Source organism: Colobus angolensis, unplaced genomic scaffold (genome assembly GCF_000951035.1).
Source record: "Colobus angolensis palliatus isolate OR3802 unplaced genomic scaffold, Cang.pa_1.0 Scaffold80, whole genome shotgun sequence".
Classification (NCBI taxonomy): Eukaryota; Metazoa; Chordata; class Mammalia; order Primates; family Cercopithecidae; genus Colobus; species Colobus angolensis.
This window is the reverse complement of record NW_012121821.1, coordinates 1,995,244-2,013,294: the sequence shown is the minus strand read 5'-3', so window position 1 is coordinate 2,013,294 and position 18,051 is coordinate 1,995,244. Positions and strand designations below refer to the sequence as shown.

Genomic DNA, 18,051 nt, shown 5'->3' with positions numbered 1-18,051 from the left:
ACATTCCCGTAGTACAGTTGGCTTTCCCCGGCTCTCGGCGTCCATGCTGTCTCGGCGCTATCTCGCAGCCTGACGCCACGCGCCATCTGCTGGCCTTGAACTGTATAGCTCTAGAGTAACTTCAGAGGCCACGAGGGAACAAAGAGCACTCGCCTCCTTGGAAGGAGCTCCCACAGGCCCTCCCTTTGCTTCAGGTGTAGGACTGAGCAAGTCCAGACCACTACCTTAACAAGTATGAGGAAAATGAAGACTCTCCTATTTTGGCACGTATCTCAAAATTGTCATCATTCACTCAAAGTTCATAACCACAGAGACCTTCCTACTTATTTTCTCAGGTGTTTTGAAGTTTTGACGTGGGAAGAAAATAGAGCTTCTAGAAACATAAACTAGACTAACTCAGAGTGCTCTAATTTTGACACTGACCCTACTCTCAAAGCACATGGCATCTTCTTTAAGGAGTTGTGAATCTTAGATTCTATACCAGCCTAAGTGTTGCTAGACTGCATTCCATCAACAATCTTACCTGGCTTCCAGTCTTTGTTCCCAATTGTTTATAAACCAACCAACCAACCAACCAATAAAAGATTATCTCACAACGCACACACCCATATTTGATCTAATAATCCAGTAAAATGAATGCCAGAAAAAGAATACAAATATCCTTGTATATTAAGAAATACGTTTAAACTAGTATGGCCACTATTTGCAAGTTGTAGCACCAAATGCAGAAACAAAACCAAAAACGTACAAATAATGTTTTCATGGCTCCTATAGCCAATCTACATGCAAGGGCTTGGAATTCCAAAAGCCAAGCCCATCAGCCTGGAATGGAGAAAATTTCTGAGTCTTGATCAGTCGAGTCACACGTACACATTGGCTGCTGTGAAACTAAAATAACCAATTGATTCTTTCTCTTACATTTTGTTCAGTGGAATAAGAGCTATTAATTTATTAAGCTTTGAACCTTCCCTGACTGCTGTTGGCTTTGAACCTTCCCTGACTGCTGTTTGCAAAGAGAGAGAGGTCTGCAAGACTTGTGGGGAGTGAGGAAGTGATGGTACCTGATATTTTCCAATTTTCGGCAGGTCATTGATGGAAACTTTGACCAGTATCTTTGTTCCTCCCTCAACATATGGCCACCCTAAAAGTTAAGGCATAGATTTCAAATTCTTGAGTCAATTTTTGTATTTAGGTCTCCAAGTACAGAGAGAAACTGGCAGACAGGGTTGGAGAAGTATTGAGAACTAATTCGGATACCCTGAAAGCTGAGTTCTGGACCCAGTGTTGCCAGCAATGAGGCAAGAGACCTTTCACGAGTTAATTTACCTTTCCATGTTTCAATTTTCTCATTTTCTAATTCCTACCCTTATTCCCTTCTCGCCACCCTGATCCCCTTCCCCTTTCCTGACTGGGTAATAGGACAGGGAGCCGCAGAGGGTCTGTGAAGCTTCCTCCTTAACGTCCTAGAGTAACGGGTCTCAGTCTTCACTGCACAGTCAAGTCCCATGGTGCATTTTTCAAACTTACATACCTGGCCCTTCCCTCCGCTGAATTCTGGTCTGCCTGTAATTGCTCCCTCCTTTCTCTTTGTTTTCCTTTCTCCCTTCTTTGTTTTCTTTTCTGTGCCTTTCTGTCTCTGTTAGAACTTCCTTTTCCTGGTATCTAGCCAATCACCTCATCCTGTTTTACTTTACTGTCCTAAGATGCTATCTTCTCATGCCTATGTGTACTTTCTTAAAAAAAAAAAAAGTTTAAAAATCATTGTGTGTTTGAGTGGCTGGGCTCACTGAAAAAATGTTGGAATATATTGTAAAGCACATAATGATGATGATGATGATGATGAGCTATGGTTTATTGAGCACTCTCTTTTTGCCAGGCAATGTTGAAAGTCACTTCACATGTATTCGTTCATATAATACCGTGCCAACCCCATGAGGTAGGGACTATTATTATTTCTATCTTGCAGGTAATGAAACTGAGTCACAGAGAAGTAACATAAAAACAAAAGCTAAAAATTACCGATAATGCCTTGCCGAGAATTCAAAACCACCTAGCATCCCTATTTCTGAATGAATGGTATGCCTCTTCCTTCATGCATACATTTATTCATTCAAAAACCACTTATGCCACAACTCTGCATTGCCCTGGGGCCAGTTGTGGGGATCAAAGGACCCTTTCCAATAACTGCATTTGAAATGCAGCCTTTTGTCACTGAAGGCAGAAGGAACTTCTGGTCAGTGGAAGGAGAACTAAGATAAAATTCACCACTATCCTACATCTCTACTCCCATATCCAGCCATATGACAAAAATTCAAAAAAGAACTCAAGGTCTTGCCAAGAATAGGCTGTCCAGTGATGGCAGCAACTGTAACACACACACACACACACACACACACACACACACAAACTGCATGTTTAATATCATGGAAAAATGCTTATGATGTATTAAAGGAGAAAAGAAGTCAACAAGTAGGAAGATGCAGTATAACAGCAAACATTATAAAAAGGCCCAGAATCAGGGGGTGGGGAAGTGCAGGGGCAAATGTATCAAAAAATAATTTTTTTTAAAAATGAGTGATTCTGCCTAAGAAAAGCTGATAGATTTTCTTTCTTTTTTTTTTTTTTAACTACCTGAATTTCTGCAATGAAGACGCATTACTCATATGTTTAGGAAAAAATACTTAATCATGCTATCTTGTAAAAAATGTTGCACAAAAAAATGTTATCTTGTAAAAAATGTTGCACAAAAAAAATGTTTAAGAGTTGATGTCAACAAATTATATTCAGGTGAAATTCAGAGTTTCTGATTATATTTTAAAAGGGAAGAAAACTAATATTTATTGGCTAAGCTTATTTCTTTTTTTTTTTTTTTTTGAGACAGTCTCACTTAGTTACCCAGGCTGGAATACAGGGGCATGATCTTGGCTCACTGCAACCTCCACCTCCTGGGCTCAAGCGATTCTTCTGCCTCAGCCTCCTGAGTAACTGGGATTACAGGCACCCACCACTAAGATCAGCTAAATTTTTTGTATTAAATATTTTTAGTAGAGACAGGGTTTCCCCATGCTGGCCAGGCTGGTCTCGAAATCGTGACTTCAAGTGATCTGACCACCTGGCCTCCTAAAGTGCTGGAATTACAGGCGTGAGCCACCCCACCCAACCTGACTAAGCATTTTGTCCTGCATTAATTTTATGCAAGTTTCAGAGCAATCTTGTTCAATTGTTTCGGGGACAGTAAGTAATGTGCCCAAGGTCACTTGCCTGAAAAGGGTCAGAATGCCCAATTCCAGCCAGCTCCCAAACTCAGACTCTGTTCTCCAGACCAACAGTGTTTCACCATTTTATTTTCTAATCTGAGCATAATATGCTTTCATCTGTAACAGTGGCTTTTTAAAGTAGTGATGGAGGCTAAAGGGTGTGGAGGGAGGCAGGAGGTGCATCTAAGGGTCAACCGAAGGCCCCCAGGTGATCCAGATCTGCTTACTCTGCCCCCAGCCTCTCCAAGAGTGTAGTATCATCAGAGTACTGATGGCCTGCAAGTTTGACAACTTGATTTCCAGGGTACTGACAAGGCCCATCATGCCAGCAAAATACCTCCCCAGAGACACCCTTTGGCTCAAGGTTCTTTGTGCAAATGTCTATGAACATAAAAATGCCTTAAACCACATCACTCCTGAATATAAATAAGTTTGTCAACTTATCTCTCAAGTAGTGAAAGAGAATGACTATTGAACATCCAGAGGAAGACAGATACCACGAAAGGCAAGAAGGACATTGAAAAGCTACTAGAATCTACGTGTCCTTCTTCACGGTCCTGCCAATGGCTGGACTTGATTATAATATTTAGGTTTCGATGTTTATATCCTGTCAAGGGAAAGTAGAATATCACATTCTATCAAGTCACTTGAAAAGAACCACTGATTTACAACTCCAAGGCACTAACAGTGTGTTTGATTTAAAGGAGTGTGTCTACGTAACTGGAATAAACACACCACACTCCAGAAAGTCTGCAGATAGCTTCTCTCTGAGTAAATGGCAGAGAAGAACTAAGACATGTTTATATTCCTTCCTTTCCCTAAGGGTTATCAGGGCCTTTTTCATCACGTTGGATGGAAAACAAATGATCAAAAGATGGATGACCCCACGTCCCTTCCATATCTCCTTCTTGGTATGCCAAAAGTCTTTCCAGCAACGCAGGGCAGGCTAATTATTTTCTACTAATCAATCAGCTATTTTAATGATGTGTGACACTTCAGATCTATCAGTACCATTAAGATAATGCCTGTTCTGGTAGGCAGCAGCCAGTTTACAGACAACTCACTAGCCAACCTGGACCTTTGAAAACTCTAAACTCATGTTCATCTGAGTATATACTCCAAGGCCTCAAAGGAAAATCAGACCCGGAGGCAGTATCTGGGCGGCCGTGACTCAAGGATTATTACTAAATGCAGGACTGCTCCAATGGCCTCCCTCATAATTTGAAGTTCCCACGAGTTCCACTGAATTTTTTCTTGGCCTTCAGGAGAAGTAGTTGTTATTATTATTTTTTCAATTTATCCCTGAGCATAGGTAGGCGTTGCCTTCCATTCCACAGGACCTCAGAAACTATTGCCCGAACAGTTGCTTTTCAGCAGTGTGCAAAGAGATAGAAACATCTGGAATGTTGCTGGGGTATCCCAGTCCTCTCCTTGGGAAGAGGGATGAAATGGACAGGAGAACATGAGGGTCCTTGGGAGGCAGGTCAAGAGAGATAATGTTAAAAAAAAAAAAAAGTTGGGAAGTCTGGCAGAAATGTGGACCTAAGTTAATTAAAAGACATTCAGTTGTGATGCTCACATTTCCTTCAAAGACGAAGAGCTTTCCTCTCGGACTCTCTGCCTGGCAGGGAACAGTGCCTCATTTTCAAGGGCCCGAGTTCCCAACCATGGGTTATACAGAATCCAATGGTGGCCACTGGGGGAAGGAAGCGTGGTGAAAATGGACCGGGCAGGCTGTGTGCTGCTGCTGCTCCTCCTTCTCCTCCTCCTCACTTTCTCTGCTGCTTGGGCACCTCTAACTGTCCCACGTGATCAACTGGCGAGCTCACAGGTCTCTCTCTCACTGGCTGACAGTGGCCCTGATGAAATGTTTCACCTGAAGACTTCACATCCCTCTCCCATTAGGTAGTAATTGTACTAGGGCCGTAGGGAGAGGGGCACTGGTCTGCTCGGCCACCACTGGAAGCAGCTTTTGTTCCGGATGGTTTCAGCTTGAAAATCTGCCCGAAGAATGCTTTCCTTTCGAAGGATTGGGAAACCCTATTCGGCCTGAGTACAAGCTGCCTTCACTTCTGAGTGGGGCAGGCAGTGGGGAGGGAGCATCCCATCCTTCCTGTTCATAGACCATCCTTTGTTCAGCAAGAGGAACCAAGGGCAGACATCGCCGCCAAAGAGTGGCCAGCTTTCCCTGGGCCCTTCTCTATGACATGTATAAAATCTGTAGGCTCCCCATGCATGTGTATATCATGTGAATATCATATTCTGCGCTAGGGCTAAAGATGGAAAGAGGAATAAGATAAGCTTTTTGTCCTCAGAGAATTCACAATGAAAGGGAAGGAGTACAGGAAGATACACACATAATTACAAAACAGAGGTCTATGTGATAGTGTGAAGACACAAAAAAGAGAATATAAGAGAAGATTTCACAGAAGGAGAAAGGGTGGTGTTGGTTCTGGAAGTGGAATGAGTAGGAATTTGGAGATCAGCCAAGGGGAAAAGGCAGCCCAGATAGAAGCAACTGCATGTGGAAAAGTAGGGAGGCATGGGGAAGTTATGCCCTATGCAATCACCCCTGCTCTCTGTAAGAAAAATTAAGGAGAAAGTCAAACTTGTATTTATTCCTTTAATATTTTTTTACATCATCCTGAGTTTCAAGTGCAAGGGTGTGGTGAGTAACCATAGATTTATCCCACCTGGATCTTGCAGTTTATTCCAACAGAGAGACAAACAAATAAACAGGTGCATGCATTACAGCTCGGGACAGGTGCTTTGAAGTAGGCAACCAGAGTTCTGTAATAGAGAACAGAGGAGGATTTCCCCAAGTCAGGATGCTAGTGAGGCCTCTTGGAGTCGAGGGGAAGAATCAGCCATTGAAGAGCCTTCCAGTCTAAAGAAACAGCCTATGCTATGGTCCTGAGGCAGAAAAGTTTGGAAAATTTGAGGGGATAAGAAAAGGCCAATGTGGATGGAAGTATAGGGAAAGAGGTTACATATAGGAGATGCCTTTGATGAGATGTTAGGGACCAGATCATGAAGGGACTTCTAGGTCAAGGCAAAGAGAATGGGGTTTCTTCCAAGTGCAAAGAGAAGACATGGAATAGTTTTAAACAGGAAAGAGACATAATCTGAATTTATCTGGAAAAAAAAAAAACTGCTGGCTTTTGTATGGAGAATGCATTTGAGGAAACCTAGAGAAAAAATTAGATCAATAAAGAGGACTTTGCCTGTTCCCCAGGTGGCTCCACCAAAGGTAGCAGCAGTGGAAATTGAAGAAATGAATGGGTTTATGACATTAATTTGTCATTCTGGTTCTGTTTCTGGTGTCACAATACTTTCTCTTTTTTGGATGTCATAATTTAAACTCCTCAGAGAATAACACATCACTTATCTTTATTCTTCTACAGTAACAAGTACTTGACATGTGTCCTTGGTCTAGAAAAGAAGGAGGAGCCACAGATGGCTGAGGTGAAGGCTCCAGCTCAGTGGCCTGTCATTACAAGAGGCTCTTGGAGTTTCTGATCTTCTTTGCCTGTCTCTATGCCCAACCCTGTCTAGAGTGTGCACCTCAGCATGGTTTTAAAAAACAGCATGGAGAAAGAGAAGTTGAGGTCAGTCTTTCTCCTCCAATCACAAAGTATCCACTAAAAGCCATTCCCTCCATAGAGCCTTTTCTTGCTTCCTGAGATCTCATAGAGGATTCTCCTGGGACTAGCTTGCTCCAGGCATTTCTGCAGGTGGTCAGAGCTGGACTGGACTGTTACATTGTCTTCTCTCCATCCTTGACCTTGAAGCCTTTCAGATTATCCTCTGAGCACTGTTCCAAAAGCCCAAGAGTGCATACAGAAGGGAATAAAAAACGCTCAGGGTGGTTTATAATTTATAATCTAGCTCCTTCAAAAACTCTCGAGGGATGCCTCAGTCATCTTCAAGTTCCTAACTCACTCCTAAGAAAGTCTCCACACAACCTCCCCTTTTGATAAATATAAAGATTTAATTTATGTCATGTGCTCTTTGATCCAACTTCATTGATCTTTCATTACACTTTGCAATGAATGGAAGACAATTGTGCATGTGTATGTATGTGTGATCTTCAGTATACAGAAAACATTAGTGTTTATAAAGCACTTTCCCATACATTTTCTCATTTAGTCCTTGCTACAACCCCATTTTACAGATTAAAAAATGACTCTCAGAGAGACAAAGTTATTTGCTTATCAGCATACAACTTATAAATTCCAAGAAAGTAGAGGCTGTGTCTGCATTGTTCTTCATTATATCTCCAGAGTCTGCTACAGTGTCTGACACATAGTAGACATTTGATAAGTATTTGTTGAGATAATTAATTAATGAATTAATTATGCCTTGACACATCTGGGATTAAAATTTTTAATTCTAACCTCTCTATCCACCATGTATTGATTCCCTCTGAAAGAACAGTGGGTCTACCTACAGAACTCAGAATAAATGAATTATTCAACTCTGTCTTGTTTTTTAGAAACATTTTTGTGTTATACACATCAAAGCCATGCCCTGTATTAGTAACTCTACCCGTTTAGTAATTTGTAGATTGAACGAGGCCAGGCAGAGAGGAATTCCCAGCCCATGGGTGTCTCACTGTGCTCTGGCTCCATGTCCCTTCTCTCGACTCCAAACCAAAAAATATGCATGTGTGCTCACACAGTTTTCAACACCATTTTATGGAGTGCACAGTCAGACTCCCTGCCTAAGTTCAGGATTGTCTTTGGGGGCTTTTATTGCCAAAAGTAGTGTTTTAATGCATAGTAAGAGGCCAGGTTCAGTGGCTTATGTCTATAATCCCAGTGCTTTGGGAGGCCAAGGTGGGAAGATTGCTTGAGCCCAGGAGTGTGAGAGACCAGCTTGGGCAAGATAGTGAGACCTGTCTCTACAAAAAAAAAAAAAAAATAATAATAATATCTGGTCATGGTGATGTACACCTATAGTCCCAGCTTCTCGGGAGGCTGAGGCAGGAGGATCATTTGAGCCCAGGAGATCAAGGCTGCAGTGAACTGTGATCGCACCATGGCTCTCCAGCCTTAATGACAGAATGAGACTTTGTCTCAAAAAAAAAAAAAAAAAAAAAAAAGCATAGTAAGGGCCTCTGATAAACTATATGTCACCATAATGTTCACAGCCATTGCTAGGTTTCCAAAAGGAAGAAAGAAAGGAAAGAGAGACGGATTCACAAAAAGTGGTGCTCTTTATTGCACACAGATCACCCTTCTACTCAAGAAACCTTAGAGCAGCCTGCTGCTTAGTTGACTAGTTTCTTCATTTTTTTCTGTAGAATGAGAGAAGGTTGATTGTGCATTAAATCCTTGCTGACCTGTGGCTAGGAGCTGAGCAGGCTGACACATCACATCAAGTCTTGGTTATTCATGTAAATATGATCTACTTAATGATTGATTTATCCTCAGAGAATTTTGAGTCCCAGGCCATTTTTTTCTTGCCCCTTTCCCCCACTAATATTCTTGGTAAATAAAAACAGAGTGGTTTTATAAACACTCTTTTAATAAACCCCAGAAACTGAGCCAAGACTAGCATCTACAATCCCACTTTCGGGAACAGGCCCCCTTTCCTCAGATCATTATTCCTTGTGAAAATACCACATTCAGTTAAACAGACTTGCTGGTGTGGTCAAATAAAATGGTAAAACACAAAATAAAAAACCTTTTGTATGTAGGAATGAATGAAGTAAAATAATTCTCCTGCCAGCTCAAATACATCTAAACATCTCTGGAGTTCCATGACCTTCAAAATAAAGATGAATTTGTGAAGATTAGCAGTGACAGCCATGGGAAGGAGAGAAGGATAGCAGAGCCCAGCCAAGCCTTTAATGAGGAAAAAAGAATTCAACCATTGAGAAGTCAGAGGCCCCAAATCCTGCATATAGCAACTGAATATAATATAAGCTTCCCATATCCTGCTTGTTACCACTGTGCCTTCACTTTAGAAAGGCCATATTTCTAAAACAGAATGAAAATCTTATGCTATCCATATATAAAACATATTTTTCAAATTATGAAAGAAAATATATAAGACGTACATATAATAAAATACATTTAACAAAATTATGTATATTAAAATATGTTAATATATACTTATATATAGGACACATATATAACCTAATAAAATATATTTAACAAAATTATATCTATTAAATATATGTTAACATATGCCTATATATATATAATGTATTAACAAAAAAGTTTAATATATAGGCAAGCTGAAAGTAAGATTATGATGGCAAACATATATTTAATGCTTGCTGTGTGTCAGGCACCATCCTCAGTATTTCACCTATATTAACTTATTTGATCCCCACAACTCCATGAGAAAGTTATTGTCACAGTTTTATAGCTGAGAAAACTAAGGCATGGAGAGATTCAGCAACTTCCCCAAAGTTATACAGCTAGTAAGTGGCAGAGCTGTTTATTTTAATTCGAAGTGGTCAGAATCTAGATTCTACGCTTTTAATCATTACTCAAAGAGCTCAAAATGGAAGCTGAAAATAAAATTTCTTACAGACATGTTTGAAGTGGAATACTCCTAGGGCTTAGGGAAGTATCAGCTATGCAGGACTGATGTTGAAAGCACTATGTGTGCTGTAAAGCTAGATCCTGAATTCTGCCTAAATCTAGGTGCTGGGAAGTTCTGTCTTGATAAAACACTAGGAAAACTCTCTCCATCAGGTCAGGTATGTGGAACTGTGAAGAGGGGAAAGTCACTTATGAGAAACAGAAACCCCAAGACCACTCTGTCCAATGGCAGATTCTCAATTAATGCTACCTATATAATACAAGAATGAGAAATTAACATAAAAACTGGTCCACAAGCAAACTTTGTACCTCTTCAAAGAGATGCCCCCTATGAAAAATAACTCTCCCTGAAGATGAGCTCACAGGTACATAATAAACTTCCATGAAAGACTGAGCAAATGCACAAGAATAGAAATAGTTAAGAAATCTGAAAGAGGTTTTTAATATGCATTTTAAAAATATTCATGAGAAAAAGAAAGAAATGTGCAAAAATGTCTTGGAAAAAAAGTTGGGATTTTTTTTTAATGGCAAATATAGGTTCTAGTAATGAAAAATATAGTCACTAAAAATACTTTAGAGCCTGAATATATGAGTGAAACAGTAAAGTGACCTCCTGACATTTACCTCTAATTTACTAATTTTCCCTCAGGAAAACACTTTTCAAAAAGATAAAGACATTAAGCATATAAAAGAGAAGATAAAAAGACATGGAGATAGAATGAACAACCCAACATGTGGGCAAGAGGTATTATTTGAAGACAATGGTAGAAATATTTTCGAACTTAAAGAAAATTATAAATCCTTAAGTTGAAAAAGAACATGGAATCCAAAAATGATAATTAAGCACAAATCTGAACCTAAACACATATCATTGAAACCACACTACATGAAAATAAAGATAAATATTACCAGAAAGAAAAGACAAATTACCTTTAAAGTAAAGATAATTAGATTATTAACAGATGACTTCTCATAAGCAACAATGGATTCCAGAAGACAATGGAATAATATCTTCTCTGTGCTTATGGGATACGATTATTATTTTAGCTTTTTATATCCTGATAAAGTTTCACTCTTAAATGATACAAGAATAAAGATATGTTCAGACTTCCAAAAACTAAAAATGTTTACTACTAAGGCCTTCATGGAAAGAAATACCAAAGGATATACTTTAGCAGGAGCAAAATTTAACCCAAAAAAAACAAATGAAGTGCAAGAAGCATTGATGAAAAAAGAAACATATGGAGAAATTTAGGTTAGTATTGTTGGTGGAAATGCAATGCCCTATCAGCAATAATACAGATGAGGGAGAGTCACTTTGGTATTAAGAAGTCCTGAGGTACTTGTCTAATTCAGAGGAAAAAGAAACACTGACAAACTTCACACTGAAAATTATGTCATAAATGTAATGGTAAAATATGCTAATTGAATACAATAGTATTTTCTAGTCTGTTAACCAATCATTTGTGAATCCCTTGAGATATTTTTTAAAAATATGTATTTCCAGTCCCCCTAGATGGTTCTCATTAAGTGCATTTTGAGTAAGCCTCTGCTTCTGTATTTTTTACTCCACACCCCACACCCACTAATTTTGCTGAGCAGTCATTGTTGACAGACTAGGTCAGTGGGGCACACCATCTGAGTTCCTCCTCCTTGGCTCTCCAAGATGGAGGGACAAGCTGTAAGCCAGAACACACTGTAGAGACCAGTGTGCCATAAGGAGAAGCTCCCTGGGCAAGTGTCCTGAGTTTGTAATGGGGAAGGTCTCTTTATTCTCCCTGGCATGTAATGTTTTTTCAGGTGATAGGTTTAAGGAGGTAATTTAGTAGATCCCAATAATCGGAAACAAATTATTTTGAAGTGACGATTTAAATTGGGTATTGGCAGGAATTAAATATTTAGGCATAATGAGTATAATTGAGTATCAGGAAGTGTTTTTCACAATGATGTAATAACTGTTGGCATTCTGTGTGTAATAGCAGGAAGGTTTAAGTGTTTGAAGTGTTTGTACAGCCACTGCTTGTGAGAAAGTGCTTTTAGAAAACATGTAAAAGTTATTAGCTCCCTTTTTAGCCCATGTGAGAAGCAAAAGTCAATGCCTGAAAGTCTCATGAAAATACAGCTTGGCTCTGACTAAAATTTGATGTCACTTCCCGGATCCTTGAGTAAAAGTCTCACGACCTATTTATGAAGAATTTCAACTGGTGGGGCCCAACTTCCCCAAACTCAGCAATAGATGCCCTACATATGAAGAGGCATGCAAGGCCTATATGAAAAGCAAATCCACCTCTTTTTTTCTACTGGTATACTGAATTTGGGAGATTTTTTTTTAAAGTGTGTAGTGTGTTATATTAAAACCTTCCCTCTTTATTTGAAGACCTTGGAGTATGGAGCAGTTGGGATTTAGAAACCATGACCTTTACCTATAGGGTTGAGCATACCTAGTGTTGGATTAGAGAAGAATGATCCCTCCGTTCTTCCTATTGTAAGCAACCCTAAAAAAGCAAAGTCCTGCCAATTCAACCACAATGTATTGCTATTATTACTGTGAGTGTTTCTGCTCTCATTAGACTCTGAACACCTCAAGAGTGGGAGATTGGTCTTGTTAATCAGAGAAGCTCCAGGTCTAGCCTAGTGCCTGGCACATGGTGAGTACCCAATAAATTTATGTTTTTGAGTGAGAGTGAATGAATGAAGCCCCTGGGTCAATGTGCTTATTGTTATCTCAGAAAAAAAAAAATTATTTCCTCTCCTCTTTAATAACCCTCTGCCCTATGTAGCTTGGGCTAGTTCAGGACTTGGTTCATATAGATCTGTGCTTTCCAATATGGTAGCCACATTTGGCTATTTATATTTAAATGAATTAAAATTAAATAAAATTTCAGTTCCTTGTCACACTAAACACAGTTTAAGGGCTAATAGCCACATATAACTAATGGCTACTGTATCCAACGGCATAGCTATAGAACTATGCAAAAGGTCTATTAGATAGGGTTAGTAAAACTCCTAACTGAGACCCCTAGAGCTCTTCACCCATCTCTGAATCTACCAGTTATTAATTTTATGACTGGGTGAACCACTCAACTTCATATGCACAAGCTGTTTCCTCTGCCTGAAGCACTCTTCCCTCCTGTGGTATCCTAGTTAATTACTTCTCATCTTTTAAGTCTCAGCCCAATCATTATATCCTGAGCTAGGTCAAGGCCTTTCATAGTACCTTGTCCAATTCCTTGTCAATGTCAAGGTTGACGTTTTATTTATTTTTATGTGACTACTTGATCAATATCTGTCTCTTGGGCCAAATTGTTAGGCTTGGAAGGACAGGAGCACGTCTGGTTTTGTCCAGAATGGTATCTCCAGTGCCTAACAGAGTAAGTGGCATATAGTGAGGGCACAATATTTATTGTACAAATCAATGAATAAGCCATCACTGTCTTTGCCACAGCCACTGCAAGTGATTGGTGCTCCGCTGGACTGATGCTCAGCTGAGACACTCAGGTAAGGCCACATATTTTTCACTGGATCATCCTTTCAATTGCTCTCAATGTTCATTACCTTTCCTTTTTGCTTATGTTAAATATTCCCAACAGCACTCCTGCTGGTTCACCAGCATGGTTAAGACTTTCAAAGTGAATAAGTTGACTGTGCCAATTGAACATTCACAAAGTTGGAGATGAGCACAGCATTCCATTTAGGCTTTGAAATAGGCACTATTAACCTTTATATACAGAAGCCACTCATCCAAACTCTTCATCAAGTCAAAAACCTGATACTGATACCTTGAATGGTTTTCTGGAAACTCCCTATTTCCAGGGTTTAACATCCAGCCCCACTCTCAGGATTATATATGGGAAGTTAGAAAACATATACGTCAATGCTCAAAAATTCTACTAATAGCCACATTTCTTCCAAGTGCCCCAGAGGTTTGCAACTGTCTGAGCATTCCTGAATATCATCCTAAGTCTCTTGTTTTAATGGAAACTAGAGGAAATGGGGATAGTTCCAGCTGAATGTCCCCTGAAGTGCTCAGGTCTGCACATACCACAACCACTGAGTACAGGCAGACCAAAACAGCAACAGAAAGGGCCGCCCACTTGAGCTCCTGTGAGCCTTCATGTCTGAGTTCATGTAGCTCTCGCGCAGAAACGGAAGTGGAAAAACCAAATAAAGTCAACTCCATGGAGGTCCTGGGGACTTAACACTGAGCAGCCACACGAATACCAGAGTGATGCATCATGATTCATGTTATTACAATAAATGCCTAAGAAAGAAATAAGGATTTGGCACTTAGTATAAAGCATTGGCAAGACAGCTCAAAGTTTTCTGCCTGTTGTAAAGTATAGCCTGGGACATTTTCATTCATTGAGCAATATGCATTAGCAATGTTATCTATGGTAGTAAAGGAGTTACTCATAAAGCTTTATTAAGTGATGTCAAGACTCCTTCCTCCCCGTGTTCTTTTCTTCACTGGGAGAGGCATTAGAAAAGACATTAAGTTTTTATTTCTTTTCCCAGTGTGTCTACACCAGCCTGATATTAGAGGATGAAACACATAGCTAAAGGATTAACAATCTAGAAATCACCTTTCCCAAAGTGATTCGCTTTGGGAAAGACGTGCTGGGAAAAGAAAAACAGGTACCCTCTTGATTTAATACTGTTCCTATTTACAGAATAGGCTCTGTAAAGGACAGAAACAAGTCACATAAAAGAGCATTCTTTACAGCAAATATTTAGGGAATAATGGGGAAAAACAAATTCCAGCTGGTTCTCTAGGTCTTCATGAGCATGGGAAAGGGTGTGATGCCTCACCAGAAAAGGGTTTTTTTTTTTTTCAGTTAGAAAAAAAAATAATTAAACCTGCATCTCCATGGTGGCTTAGCCGGCTGGTAGTGGTGCAGCAAACACATCCATGCTGGTTCACTTTGTGATGGACACATCATTGCCGGCAAATCAACTGTGTGATGACTTGTGTCACTCTTCAAGGTGGCTGAAATACATAGGGAAGGCGTAGGCTATTTACCTTATACACCGCGTGAACACCTCCCTGATGGATGGCCTTATGGTATGGATTCTTGGTTTAGAATCAAAAACTTGAAAGGGATCTTGGGAAAAATTCTCCTTCTTTTCTCCCTGCTACTGTGAGAGTTGCCTAGACAGCATCTCCTACAGTTTTGCAGATCTACATTCTCAATCAACATGAGTCAGAGGAGAGATCAAGAAGAGGAACACATTTGGAGGGCAATTAGTGTCCATAGCAAAGAAAGGCCTTCCACCTTCTCTCCCCAGGGTTCCCCACTTCCTCACTGTCTCCCCTGCCTTTAGGTTTTTGCATATGGGATTCTTTCTACTTAAGACCCACTCCATCTCCAATTCATCAACATCCTTGCCTGGCTAATTCCTACTTTCCTTGTAGGCCATCCCTTCTGCCAAGAAGCCCTCTCTGACTTGGCAAGATTAGTTCAGGTGCTGCCACTCCTCTGGCTCCTCCCACTGGGGTGACCAACTATCTGTTTGCTTGGGACAGAGGGACTTCCTGGAATGTGGGCTTTTAGTGTTAAAATCAAGATAGTCCTGGACAAATCAGAACAGTCACCCCACCTCCCATGCTCCCTGTGCTTATCTTCCTCAGACTTAGTATCTTCTATTGTCACTGCCAGTTTGCTTTTAGCACTGTAGACTGTCACTTTCCTGAGAGCAAGGATGGTGCCATTCATCTCTGTAATCCTGCTAGCAAAGGTCTAACACATGAACAAGTAACCAAAAGCCACAACTGCAATAGCTCCTCAGTGCTAGATAAATGAATGAGTGAATGTAAAATCCACATTTTTTTTTCCCAAGAGGTCTCTCATTCCTGCTTCTTGCCTTTGCGGTCCTTCCTTAAATGCAGGCATGGTTCCTAAGATGTGCTGTGGTACCTCCCCAGCCAGCACCTACAACAGCTCATGTGTGCTTGCCAGAGGCTCCTACATACAAATAAGGCACTCTTCTTCCCTGCTCCCAGTCATCATTTACCCTTAGTTACTAGTATAAGACTAAGGCCTAGGAAACATCTTTATTATTGCTCATTTCTTTGGCTACCATTAATTGAGAGTGTATGTGTCGAGGACTATACTAGGTCCTGTCATTCATTTTTAGATATAATATACCATTTTCCAAATAAGGACTCTGTGGCTCAGAGACATTAAACAAGTTGCTCAAGGTCCCAGTGTAATGGAACATACAGTTACAGGTAATCGGGGCTAGAATCCAAGCCAAAAACGTGACTCCGAGCTTATGCTTTTAGCCACTATCCTCTATGGCCAGATGCTTCCTGTAGCGTTGTGGGGAGTCAGTCTAGGGAAGACATTGCTGTCCAGTCCACAGCACGGTAAATTGAGGCAAGGGAAACACAGGGCCTGTTTCTTTGTCCCTTGCCCATTACTCAGACTGAGCTTGGCCCCTTTTGGTTGAAAGGAAGCATGGTTCAGAAGAGTGTACCGGCCGGGCGCGGTGGCTCACGCCTGTAATCCCAGCACTTTGGGAGGCCGAGGCGAGCGGGTCACAAGGTCAGGGATCGAGACCATCCTGGCTAAATGGTGAAACCCTGTCTCTACTAAAAATACAAAAAAATTAGCCGGGCGTGGTGGCGTGTGCCTGTAGTCCCAGCTACTCGGGAAGCTGAGGCAGGAGAATGGCGTGAACCCGGGAGGCGGAGCTTGCAGTGAGCCGAGATCGCGCCACTGCACTCCAGCCTGGGCGACAGAGCGAGACTCCGTCTCAAAAAAAAAAAAAAAAAAAAAAAAAAAAGAAGAAGAATGAACTTCAGGGAAGCCTGACACAGAGGTCTTTGAGAGAACTGAATAAACAGCTGATAAAACAGGAAGGCTCTCAACCCTTTTATCTGATGATAACTGCGAAGCTGCGATGGAGCGAAGGTAGTCCTCCTGTTCAAGGTAGCAAAGTCAGACAGTGGCACCGACAGGCCTGCAGCCCTAATCCCCTGACTTCCTGCCCATGTTTTCCCCCTACCTTCTACCCCCATTCTACGACTATAAAAAACACACAAGGCTCTCTTTACCACATTCCTCAGGTTTTAAAGCCACTGCTCCCGCTGTCCTGCCTCTCCACTCCTAATTCTTTTTTCTTTCTTTTTAACATTTGAGGAAGAAAATGTTATGGCTAACTGCATTTGAATTCCACAATGTCACTGTAACATGTAATAAATACTTTTTATTATTTATTACCAAAATGCTTAGGGGCTGTGGAAGACTAAAGGCTATTCTGTTCTTTCTGATGCAGCTCTAACAAGTTTATTCCAGTTACTTGGGGGAGGGGGCACAGCGGGCTTGGTAATTTAATCTTCTCAATGCCACAGGCCGTGTCTCCGTGATTTTGCTAGAATTGTATGTGACTGGAAGATTTGTTTTAGCTCAATCTTTGCAGCCTTGAGGATGGCAGGTTCTCAAAAACACCTATCCAGCCCAGTATCACCACCTGAATGAGCAAGGGGGGAACCCAATGAGCAAGAGTCTGGGTGGCTCCAGAATCCACAGCAATCAGACAATTCTGTCTCAGGGTAAGGGCTGCAGAAAGCACTGCACATTCACAGTTAGCCGGGCAAACTAACTTTGGCGATATTTTTGGCACTTTTAAAAACTGTGGCTAAAACGACCCAGAGACTATGAGCCCTCCACACCCCACTCCCATAGCCTTTCATACCTGCAACCCAGGAATTTTACTTGCACTAAAAAGGCATCTTCCAAGAGGACCTATGAACTTAAAACAAATGCTGTTTAATTTGCCATTCATTAGGGGTGTATCTGGATTGATTTATTGTGCCCTTCTGACCCTATGTCTTTGGAACAGCATTCCTTCACGACTACACAGGGAAAGGACCCAGGCAGGACTTCCAAGGATAAGCGTAGAAGGCCACAATGATACTTCAGATTGCTGTGTATCAGGTAGCCCGAAGGAAATGTTTCGCCCAATTCAATGTAGAATGCACATGAGCCAAAAAATGTTTATAAATTTTTTGACCCAGGTTTCTTGAGCCTTTCCTAAGGGATGTGGCCAGTACAGACCACTATTATCCAGATTATGGGCTTTTGAGTATTTCCACATTCAGGATATTCTGAGAAAGTCTAACCACACAAAATTGATCACAGAAATTGCAACCCCTTTTGATCCCAAGGAAGGAGGAAGTGAGCTCTTCCTGGTAACTACCCAGCAGCAGCAGCAGCAGCAGCAGCAGCAGCAGC

At 40.9% G+C, this 18,051-nt stretch overlaps 1 long non-coding RNA gene across 1 annotated transcript in view; it reads left to right on the top strand.

The window, feature by feature from the left end:
• Positions 1 to 18,051, top strand: part of LOC105502632 — a 133,697-nt gene that overhangs the window by 82,821 nt on the left and 32,825 nt on the right. The window contains exon 4 of the long non-coding RNA XR_001000367.1: positions 12,385 to 12,462. This is a non-coding gene — a long non-coding RNA (uncharacterized LOC105502632). The remainder of the gene's footprint in view (positions 1 to 12,384; positions 12,463 to 18,051) is intronic.